Raw genomic sequence first — 13210 nt, forward strand, 5'->3', positions numbered from 1 at the left:
GTCTAAGCCGCTATGTATCTAGCCTCTATGTCTTATTGTAATTGTGATTTGTATTTATATAAGTTATCTATCTTTTCTTCCTTTCTCCCTCCCTCCAACCCTTCATTCCTTCCCTCCTTCCTTTCTTTCCTTCTTTCTTTTTCTTTCTTTGATTTAACATCTCATTAGCCAGGTCAGTCACTGTTATACCCACTAAACCTTTCATTTAAATTTACCAAACTGTCTGGCGGTTATAAAAATATGAGACACTATAAAGCATCCTCACTGGGTGGGTAGCACTGCTTAATTGTGCAGAGCATGGATTCAATCTCCTTGAAAGTACTTCTGCCCTGTCTGTGATAGTTTGCTATTATTGTCAAGTAAATTATGTCTGTGTCTCTAGCACTTGAAAATGTTAAGAATGCAGTACATTCGTTTTATGCTTTATTGCTGAACTGCTCATGACCTTGACCAAGGACAAACTGATAGTTTTTGCAAATAATATTTTTCCTTTGCCTACAAATCTCTGCAGGGAAGAGAAAATGTCCTGTGGGATCCCTGGGAATTATCGACTCACCTCTGAGATCGTAGCCATCCCCTCGCTGGCTTTTAGCTCTTCATAGACGACCAAATTTTACAAATACAGCAAGTTTTCACTGAGATTGTAATATCTATTTTGGAACCTGACCACATCTGTAGGATTCTGACCACAAAGTGACCAATTAGCACGCTCTTATTATCACTGACTAAATCACACACATAACATTGTTCTTCTGAAAACAACCAGATCATGGAAATTTACTGGAGGCAAATTGAGTTAGCCACTCCATGATCCTTGAGGCAGACATTCCAGAGGTAATGTGGAAATTTCCAGGGGAAAGCCCATATCATAAATTGTCAGGTATTAGAAAGGAAAATAAAAGCTTGAACTCAATTATTCCTAGAGACTTCTGACCAGCAATGTTTTACTTGATACTAACTGGAAAATGTCAAGTGTAAACTATCACATCTATGTTAAAACAAACAAACAAACAAACAAACAGGCAGCTTACCTATTTGATTAACGTACTTATGTAGCTAAGATTATAGATTTAGAAGTAATAATCCTAATAACCAAATATCTCTCTGAAGAAACCTAACCTCATAATTCAACCTATTTTGATCATAGAATTATCTTCATCTTACTTTATTCCCAAATTGAAAATACTTAATCAGATTTTTATATCAAATAATCAGTATACTTTTTTTTTTTTTTTTTTTTTTTTTGCGGTACGTGGGCCTCTCACTGTTGTGGCCTCTCCCGTTGCGGAGCACAGGCTCCGGATGCACAGGCTCAGCGGCCATGGCTCACGGGCCCAGCTGCTCCGCGGCATATGGGATCCTCCCGGACCGGGGCACGAACCCGTATCCCCTGCATCGGCAGGCGGACTCTCAACCACTGCGCCACCAGGGAGGCCCAATCAGTATACTTTTTATGGAAGAAAAGTACAACTGTATATACACTCTAGCTTTTATAATTATTTTGAATTATACTTAAACATTTCATGAAAATGTTTGTTTAATAAAGAGTGTCTGACTTATTAAGAACAATTTTGCTGAAGGACTATTAATCTTTCTCTGGATTCTCAATGATAGCATGAAAGAGAAAGATAAATATAGTGGTCTTTTTGTTTGTACTAGTGTTAAACAAATAATTGTCTTATATAGGCACAGATTAAATAACTAATTGCAGATGGTACTGAATGTAGGCTAAGTTGTTGTTTTATTTGATGAGAATTTAGCCACAATAACAAGAAGTATATTGTGTTACTGCTAAAGGAAAATTTATGTTTTTGGAAGTGACATGTCATGGAGCACCATCTTGTACTCCATCTTGGTTTTTTTTTTTTTTTTTGGTCCATAGCAATAATCCTACTACAATGTGCCAACATGAAACACTAGAGCCAATACCTACAAGGTACATTTGAGATACAGATTGAGTGAGAACTTTTAAAATAAATAGAACAATCAGCCTGCTTTTCCTTAAGTGAACGGTGGGTAGAAACAATTCTGAGTGTAGGAAGTGGAATCACTGTACATTTATTAATGCTACCATCTTATAAAACATTTACTTCTTCCAAATGTTTAGCCTAGGATAAGAATAACTGCTAATAAATCTACCCAGCAAATAAATTAATTTTATTGGTTTTGCAAAAGAGTTCTTAGTTTTGTTAAGAAATCAATTATATTTCCTATAATGTGTCCCTGAACATAATAGACCTTTCATAATGTAGTTCTATAATAAGTGCATTTTAATTATATTTCACTCAGGTTTATACAAGTGTAATTAAAAATATACTGCAGAGTACAGAGTCTTCATTGTCAATGTACCACTATTAAGATGTAAAAGAAACTGAATCAGCAGGAGAATTTTATTCTGTATGTGTCTTGTGGTATGTTTCATAATATTGTCATACCTATAAAAAGAATACAAGGACACTTAGGGGTAGGAGTGCTAGGGACCTATTAAAATCGTCATACCTACTGGCAAAATGCAGTTAGAGCTTTTACATTGCATATGCAAAAAACTGGCTACTGGTGTTGATGCATTACTTTCTATTAAAGATGTATTATTTCTTTTAAAGGTATATTATTTTTCCTTCAAGCTATATCATATCACCAACACTCTTATTTTAACAAGTATATTGGGACCCCATATCTCTTCAGTAGATCCCCAAACATAGTTTTTCAGCAGTGCAGAAAAAGACCTTTTTTAACTTAAGAAAGGTTATGACACAAAATCCATTTCAGAACTGAGCTGTAAAAACTTACAGGACCACACAGCAAAGGAAACCATAAACAAGACGAAAAACAACACTCAGAATGGGAGAAAATATTTGCAAATGAAGCAACTGACAAAGGATTAATCTCCAAAATATACAAGCAGCTCATGCAGCTCAATATCAAAAAAACAAACAACCCAAACAAAAAATGGGTGCAAGACCTAAATAGACATTTCTCCAAGGAAGACATACAGATAGCTAAAGGCACATGAAAAGATGCTCAACGACACTAATTATTAAAGAAATGCAAATCGAAACTGCAATGAGGTTATCACCTCATACCGGTCAGAACAGCCATCATCAAAAAATCTACAAACAATAAATGCTGGAGAGGGTGTGGAGAAATGGGAACCCTCTTGCACTGTTGGGAATGCAAATTGATACAGCCACTATGGAGAACAGTATGGAGGTTCCTTAAAGAACTAAAAATAGAACTACCATATGACGCAGCAATCCCACTACTGGGCACATACGCTGAGAAAACCATGATTCAAAAAGACACATACACCCAAATGTTCACTGCAGCACTATTTACAATAGCCAGGACATGGAAGCAACCTAAATGTCCATCAACAGATGAACTGATAAATAAGATGTGGTACATGTACACAATGGAATATTACTCAGCCATTAAAAGGAATGAAACTGGGTCATTCGTAGAAACATGCATGGACCTAGAGACTGTCATAGAGAGTGAAGTAAGTCAGAAAGAGAAAAACAAATATCGTATATTAACCCATATATGTAGAACCTAGAAAAATGGCACAGATGAACCTATTTACAAAGCAGAAATAGAGACACAGACTTAGAGAACAAACATATGGATAGCAAGGGGGAAAGGGGGTGGGGGTGGGATGAATTGGGAGATTGGGACTGACATATATACACTACTATGTATAAAATAGATAACTAATGAGAACCTCCTGTATAGCACAAGGAACTCTACTCAATGCTCCTGGTGATCTAAATAGGAAGGAAATCCAAAAAACGGGATAAATATGGATACCTAAAATATAGCTTAGAAAGAAAAAGGTGTAGGATAAAAGGAAAATTCTCTGCACCTCAGTGGAAGTGCTTAGCCCTGGGGACAGAGCCGGGCTGTGGAGAATTCTAAGAAATATGTGGCGGTGACTCATGCTTCATCCCTGCCTTCCCATCGTCAAGGTGTTTCAGTTAGGATTGTTATAGAAAGAAAGCTCAGCACCTGCTCAGACTGCTGTGTGGTAGAGTTGGGGTAAATAAACACATCTTCAAAAAAAAAAAAAAAGAGGTGATACATGTACACATACAGCTGATTCACTTCACTGTACAGCAGAAACTAACACAACATTATAAAGCAGCTATACCCCAATTGAAAAAAAAAAACTTACAGGACCATATGAGCCAGTTTAAATCAAGGATATATGGAAGGGCCAGGAAAAGTATACTATAGCTTTTTAGGTAGTGCAGGGGAGTGGCATAAGACACAGTTTGACAAAAATCTTTCCTTTTGGCTACCTTAATGGTACATATACTAGCACATAGGAGCTTAGGGGAAAAAAGAAATTTAGCTTATTCACTTGTGCAGAAAAAATATTTCTTTGGTTTTGGAATTATGTCAAAGTGTGTGTAGGTCTGGTCCCTGCATTAAGGAAGAATCTAGAAAGCCATCTCTTCACTTATCAGCAGGGCCTATTCTCTTAGATTCTGTGTGAAGGTCTCCCTTTTCAAAATCCCTTCCAATTATTTTCCTCTTGGCAAGAGGTGAAACTGTTTTCAATGTCGATAGACCTAGGTCCCTGGTGATCATAAGCAAGGAAAGGGAGGGTTTTACAGACAAAACAGGATTATATGCAATGTACTGGTATTCTGTGTATATAAGATCAGGTCACTGACTAGGAAGGAAAGAAAATCCTAAGCATTATCTTCAAAGATTTTGTTCAGCTGCATCCCAAACTAATCTCATCAGGATCTCTGGATGTGGGCCCCATGTATCAATATTTTTCACAGCTCCCCAGGGGATGTAAATAGCCAAGGTTGCTGACCATTGGGTATTACGTCCTTACCCATATCATATCAACTAAAATATAAAAATGCCTTTAAAAATCGTTTTCATTACCATAATTTGATTTCCAGGTAATTCTTATGTGCACTTAAGGGTGAGAACCTCATTTTGAGTGTGTAATATGGGCTAAGTAATTTGCCTGTATTATTTCTAATGCCCACTATGACTAGAAGTAATTATTATTCTCATTTTAAGAGTGAGGAACCTGAAAATCAGTGAAGTTAAGAAAAATTTCCAGGTCCACATTGGTGGCAAATACAGAACCAGGATCTGAACCCAAGTATATTTGTCCTCATACAAAGCTCTGGTGTTTTGACTATATCATACTACGTACATGAAAACTACATTTCCTGGATAAAATAAAAAATCAACTGTTTAAAAGGGCAGGAGTTTATTGTTATGCACTGTTAGTGCAATGTGAATTGCTACGATCATTTTGGAAAGTCATTTGCAGAATCTGCAAAAAGATTCATAGTTTATAATAGCTAACAATAATTTCATGCTTAGCCTATGATGATCCACTCCCAGACACTGCATATGGATTAACTCATTTACCTATCAGAAAAACTATAATATAGATACTATTATTCCTGTTTTGCAAAAAATGAAAATAGTTTATAAAAATTGCTTTGTGGGTTTAATAACTACATGAAAATAATGCAAACAATCAATGGCAGAACATAATTCAAACCTATCAGTCTTCAGTTTGATCTTATTCTCTTTTAACCGAGTAATTTTGTTCAGGAAATAATCCTGAATAAAAAAATAAGCTGTGTACATAAATGTGCTTAGTGCAGTATTCCTTCTTAATGGGAAAAAACAAAATATTCAACAGCAATCGAGTAGTAAATTATGGTAAATATATTCAGTGAATATTACACACCTATTGAAGACAATATTTACAACTATAAACGTGGACAAATGTTTTTGAAGCCACTTCCACTGCTGCATAAGATGTAGAAAAGTGAAGAGACTGTCTCTTTTTCACTCGCAGCAAGAAAAATCCAGATAATCTGTAGAATCATAACTTCATTGAGTGCATGAGAGAGCTGAGGCTGGTAAACCTGCATTTACTGATTCCAAAGATAGACAAGCCTTCCCAAGGACAGACAGGACATGCAACGTGTCTCACCTTTGGCAGAGCAGCGTAGAAAGAAGTGGCTGCCATATAAATGGGTAAGAAAAAATTAACTAACATTCTAATACATTCTTTTTTTCTTTTTTCTTTTCTTTTTTTGTGGTATGAGGGCCTCTCACTGTTGTGGCCTCTCCCGTTGCGGAGCGCAGGCTCCGGACGCACAGGCTCAGCAGCCATGGCTCACGGGCCCAGCCGCTCCACGGCATGTGGGATCTTCCCAGACCAGGGCACGAACCCGTGTCCCCTGCATCGGCAGGCGGACTCTCAACCACTGTGCCACCAGGGAAGCCCTCTAAAACATTCTTAAAGGTCGAACGTTGCCAACCTGTTAGTTTGGATGTTCTGGGGCCTCAAACAAGGGTAGTTCATACTTCCTTGAAAGCACTTCTCTTTGTGTGTCTACCAAATACTCATTTAGTACAATGCGTAACACTAGAAAAAGTTCATTAATTTTGGATGTTGTTATTGGGTGAGTGGGAGACAAAAGAAGGAAATCAAATGATTATTAGGCATATCTTTTTGCTATCATTAACATTATTGTCTATTATAATATTATGTGAATCATATCATTCCATGATTTTGGTGTTTGCTATTTTATATTATAATAACTTCAAGCAGCAGAGTTAGAGGTACCTGCCTTACCAAAGGAAGAATACTGACTTTTTGTTAAAACACTAATTTTTTAGAGCAGTTTTAGGTTCACAGAAAAATTGAAGGGGAAGTACAGAGATTTCCCATATATTCCAGGCCCTCACACATGCATAGCTTCCCCCATCATCAAAATCACTCACCGGATTAGTAAGGATGAATCTACACTGATATATGATAATCACCCAAAGTTTACAGTTTACATTATGAATTGATCTTGGTGCTGTACATTCTATGGGTTTGGACAAATGTATAATTATCTTTATCCATCATTACAGTATCATACAGAGTATTTTCATGCCCTAAATATCCTCTGTGCTCTGCCTATTCATCCCTTACCACCCTGCCCCCCTCCACCTCTGCCTCCCCACATACAACCTCTGGCAGTCACTACCTTTTTACTGTCTTCATAATTTTGCCTTTTCCTGAATGTCATATAGATGGAATCCTCCAGGATATAGTCTTTTCAGATTGGCTTTTTCCACATAGTAATATGCATTTAATATCCCTCTATGTCTTTTCATGGCTGGTAGCTCATTTATATTTACTGTTCAACAATATTCCACTGTCTGGACTGTATCATAGTTTAGTTATCCATTCAGCTACTGAAGGACATCTTGGTGGCTTATAAGTTTTAGCAGTTATGAAAAAAGCTTGTATAAACATCTGTGTACAGGTTTTTGTGTAGATGACAGTTTTCAACTCCTTTGGGCAAATACCAAGGAGAGAGATTGCTGGATCATATGGTAAGAGTATGTTTAACTTTGTAAGAAAATACGAAACTGTCTTCCAAAGTGGCTGCACCATTTTGCATTCCTACCAGCAGTGAATGAGCGTTCCTCTTGCTGCACAGCCCCACGAGCATTTGGGGCTGTTAGTCTTCTGAATTTTGGTCATCTAATAAGTGTATAGTGATATCTCACTGTTGTTTTAATTTGCAATTCCCTAATGACGTGTGACATGGAGCATCTTTTTATGTATTTGTCATCTGTATATCTTCTTTGAGATGTATTGCCTTTTGTTTAAACTATTTTGATTCAAATCCACCTTGAAAGGAATTAGAGGTACTACAAATATTTCTAAGTATGCATGGACTAGGTTCCCTGATACCATATTCTACAATGGATCTTTGTCAGTTTACAAGTCATACAGTGAATGAAATGATTGTTTACTATTTTAATTGCAACACATATGTTGTGATTTGGCCTTATAACCAGTTAATTATCCCCTGAATTAATTCTGGGACTCATTAGTATCGTTTCAAAGGAATTGCTGTATTGTTTTTTTAACATGTCGCTTCTCCTCTAGTGGTGAGTGAAATCATTTAACATAGCATTTGGCAGTCAGACCTTCCTTTTAAGAAGGCTAAAATAATTTTTTCCCATTGTGTTACACTTACGTGATAAGAAAGGGAAATTTGCATATACAAAAATGGATTACCCTAAAGAAAAATCTCTCTCTCTGTCACACACACACACACACACACACACACACGCAGTGCCCATACAATGTTATACCAGCATATATATTGTTTGAGCTAAAACTTCCTTAACACAGATTTTTGGTAGTATTATTTCTGCCATCAGTATACAATATTTAGAGACGGCGAGATGTGACAAAATCATCCGACAGTAAGTTCCAGTTCTTCACACTTATTGCATCTGGGAGAGAGGTTTGAATTAATCTTGAGTAGCTTGACTGGTATGAAATAAATCTTCAGAATAAAACTGAATCAACTGTGTCTGCGTTTTTGCAAAAGTCTTTTCAAAATGAAATTTAACATTTTTCCCCTCTCCCAGTGGTAGCAGTTTACTGCTGGCTATCATTGCTGTTTAATGAAACTTAGAGCTTTCAAATAGAGAAACTAATTACTATATAATTTCAAGAGGTTTTCGTTTTCCCTTCCATTTCCCTTCCCCCTCCACTCCCACCCCATATATGCAGGGTGGGAGAACAGAGTTATGTTCATTTATACTGAATAGAAACACATTCTCGCAATAAAGTATTTTCATGAAGAGCAAAGATAAGTAATTGAGAAGAGCTGTGTTTAATTATCAGTTTCTGAGAAACCTAGGCTTGGGTCAAGTCAGAGAAGGAAGTGAATGACATGGGAGTCTGACCCTCTGGGTTCCCATATGACACTTTAACTAGCAGAAAGCAAATATACCCTGGGTTTCTTTGAGCTGACAATTTAAATTCTAATTCTGGCTACTCTTCTTTGAAAAACAGGAGGCACCCAACTTGGGCCCAGCATGTAATTGGACCTAAGTCATAGTTTCTGCCTGTAATTATGTCCCCAAAGTCAGATGGTTTGAACTGGGAGCCGAGACATGTTTTTAGCTTCTTAAGTGTAGGTTTATATATTTGGAATAAAAAATGTTGTTTAATTTCTCTTTTAAATATTTAAATATTAAATATTTTAGCTTTAAATATTTAAAACAGAACAGTTAAATTATAATAATTAGTAAATAGGAATCAGAGGTGAGAGGTGTGAAGAATAAACATAGAAAAATAAAAAAACAAACTAACCAAAACAGCAACTGTTACTAGAAATCAGTTATTATTAGAGAGGGAAATGGGCACAGGACTTGGCTAATATCTGGATACTACAGACTGGAAAACCATGCTGAAAAAGTTTATGCTTGGAATAGTAGGCTGGAGGCTTTTCATGTATGCTGGTGGGTACTCCAGCTTAGCAATTAATTTCATTAATATTAGATTACACTAAGAAAAATGGATAGCCATTTGCCACCAGTAGATATTCCAAGCTCTAATTTTAATCCATTCTGATAGGTTAGGGAAGGATTCTGACAAAACCTCAGAAAGAGACTTCCTCCATATCATTTAGAAAATCCCACAAATCTAAATATATCCTACAGTAAAGTACGGGAAAGTGTCAAGTGTCAAGGGGGAAATAGGTAATTAACATAGAGGTAACAAAAAAAAGAATAAAGGTGACATACTGTCTTAGAATTCAAGCAGGTATTGTCATATATTCTTATTTGTTGTTGTTTTGTTGTAGTTATTGCCCTTAATTTAATGCCCAGTGAGTACTCATTAAGAAATAATAGTACTCTTTTTCTCTCTCTCAAGTTCAAGATTTTAACTTCTGGGGAGGCAAAACTAGGTGAGCTGCTGACCATCAAAGAAATTCTCCAAGGCAGGAATAAGGTTTATATCTTTATCTTTAGAATTATTAATGAATGTTATTAATGAATGCTCCCTTCTGAAGGGGTTTACCACGGTTGCATCATATGTGAAGACAATAAAAATAATAATTCTTTCATTGGCATGGTGGATTTATGTATTTTCACATACATTCTCTCATTTGAGTCTGATGGTTGAGGCCACTGTTTAAAGAAGTGACACTAGAAAGATGTGTGTATACCTTAGTGTTAAAGCCAAATAACATTCAGAGAGAGTGATTTGATTCCTTAAATTTAGTTAAATAGAAACTAAGAATCTAATCTCTTCCAAATACCTGGGACTGAGAGTATTTCAACTCTAATCCACATTAGATCACAACATACCGCAATACACAGTACATCAGTGTACTAACATAAGGGTAAATATCATGACTTAAAGTCCTGCTTATTCTGAGTCTTCAGACTTTCAGATCAGTAGTCTTCTTACAGTCTTACTTTTATCTTTAAAAAAAAAATCTTACCCAAGACTGTTCTGATTGCTAAAAATATTGAATCTCCTCTATATCTCATTTCTCTTCAAAAAAGAAATACAAGAGAAATCATTGTTGTCATATTCTGTATGAAAATATGTATATCAGTAACAACTTAGCCTGTTTTAACTTATTGCCTATTTATACATTTAGCAATCTAATTCATATAAAGTCTTTCTATTTGAAATATAAAATTTATGGGACTCTTGACAGTTTTGGATGTTTACATGAGTGATTTTACATGAGTAAAGAGAATGTCCTTACTTTTCAGCAAGATGAACTTTACTTAAGATTTGCATTCAGTGTGTTTAATATTGAAATTTGAGAGCTAAACAAGGATTAAAGTTTCCTGGAAGGGATAAATTATCAGTCACCAAATCAAAAATATTTTACACTGATAAGAAAACTATAAAAGCAAAAGAGATTAAATAAGGTTTCTGAGCCAGACTTTTTCTTGGAATTGGACCACCTATTAAGGATATAATCATTTGCCAGCCATAACATAATATAAATGTTAGCAGTGTGGCAAACGCTTGTGTATCTTACTTCCAAATACTTCGGTTTTCAATCTAGGCTATTGAAACAATAAAACATTGTTTTAAAACAATGACCATTAAAACAACTACCAGAGGTAATTCATTTACTTCCTTATCCCTCAGGTATATTCATCAACAAAGGGTTTTGATGAAAGACATGCCACTTCTATAGAGATACAAGTAAGTAAAATAGTGTGTGGAAAGTTCTTTGAATTGAATATCCTTTGAATTGAATAAATGGAAGAAACAATGTGAAATTGCAATATAAATCTCAACAATATAGTTTATCATTTCCATTTGGGGAGACTGGAAAAATAAATCCCATACAGGTGAAACGAGTTGGTCTGAAGTCTGCTAACAAATGAGCAGAAACTTAAGGCTTTGGTTTCTGGACTACAAGCTTGTGGCCAAACCATAAACCATTCCCATTTTGTATACCCACTTACATCACTGCTATCTCATAAAAAAGTATATTATTCTTCCACAGAGTCCTCGGATGTAGCACTAGTGTAAATCAAATATTCCCTGGTTTCTGCTCTTCTTTTGAAATGAAATTCTTAGGCTGAGCAGAATAAAACAACCTCTTAATCAACTAGGCATTTGAGGGAGGCTGGACCAAAGAGAAAGTAAAGGTTAGGAGAGAAGTAAGGGGACTAAACTTGACATTGTCTTGTCTATACCACCCATGTGGCACAACTCTGGAGGAGGACAGGCACTGTTGCAACTAAAACCTCAGACACCAGATGTTTACTCTTCTTTCACAAAATTTGCAGTTTGAGCAATTCTGGTTCAGGATATCTGCTAATTTCCTACTTCTCGCTAGCTAGAAGGCTATTTTGACCAGTGATAGTCCCCATAGACTTTAGAGAAGAGAGAAACTACAAACACTGAAAATGTCTAACAGTCATTCTGCATGTACCTCCACTAATTTAGACGTGTGGGCTACAAAGCAACACATACTATTTTTATATCTACAATCATACACAAGATCCCTTTTAATGTACCTGAGATTAGTCTGGAGTACCTGACCATCCCATATAAGTCAGCTAAAATCAGTGTTGCCCCTGTCTAAACAGGTCATTCAGGCCTAAAGAAGTTTTCTCATTATCTCTTCATACACATTTTTGGTAGAGGCTGAGGGTGCAACCAACTCTTCTTCAAGGAAGAACTTGCTGCTCCAGCTGCTGGGAGCACTGATAGTAGACAGCTTTCTGCTCTCAGCACCTTCAGGGACTGTCTCAGCTGCAAAGACCTGCCCTATTCAAGCTCACACCCCTTCCTGGGGTGACCCATGAGTAACGACTAAACAATGTGGGTATATAAAAGCTTGGTCATCTCAGGCCAACTCAGGACAGCTCCGAAGGAACATTCCAAGTCCAGAACTCCCCAGTCTGACACTGTACAGTAGCTTCCCTTTGCCCATGGCCCACTCCTGCCTTCTTCCCTTTCCTTCCAGGGGTGTTAGTGAATCCTTAGCTGCATGCTCACTCTCTCCAAATCTATTTCCTGGGAAGATCTGCCCGTGACTATATCTCACCATCTTTTAATTTATCTCAAGGTCCTTGGGCTAGGATGTACTTTCAATAGCAATTAGTTACAGCTTCTGGATAGGAAATCAACCTAAGCATGCTTGTCTAAGCACCTCTGTCCATCGCCCTAAGATGATTCAAAACATGTCCGGTAGAATATAAAAATAAGAGAAAATATGCACCATAGATAGATTCCAGAGATTAGTGACAAGTACAAATTGTTATCTTAGTATAAAATAATAATAAACCAAGTGATCATAATTCAGAAATGCAAGGAAGAAATATAACAATACTAACATCCAATGTTACATATTAATTTTACTATTGATAGAGAAACACCATATTATTATACTACAGTTGCAGAAAAATCATTAAACATATTCTTACATTGATTTTTAATTTAAACAATTATAAATGAGAAACAGAAAGGAAATTCTTTAATTTGATAAAATACATGTATTAAGACCATAAAGAAAACAGCTTATATAACTGTAGAACTTCAGAAATATTTACATTAAAACTAAAGACAAGTCAATTGTATTAGTTTTGTATTGCTATATAACAAATTGTCATAAACTCAGTGGCTTAAAACAATAATCCTGTATTAGCTTATGGTTCTGTAACTCACCATGTTTATTGAATCGAAGATCTACATTTTAAAAGTGAACATCATTCTATTATTATTTTTAATAATCAAAAATATAGTAAGTGAAAAAGGTATGATTCACAATAATAAATGTATATACTAACTGGGAAATAAAACATGGAGAAATGTACAAAATGCTATTTATGAACATGAAAAATCTACAATCTGGAACATATGTCATTTTTGTAGATA

This window comes from Mesoplodon bidens (genome assembly GCF_964165515.1).
Source record: "Mesoplodon bidens genome assembly, chromosome: 9".
NCBI classification, from domain to species: domain Eukaryota; kingdom Metazoa; phylum Chordata; class Mammalia; order Artiodactyla; family Ziphiidae; genus Mesoplodon; species Mesoplodon bidens.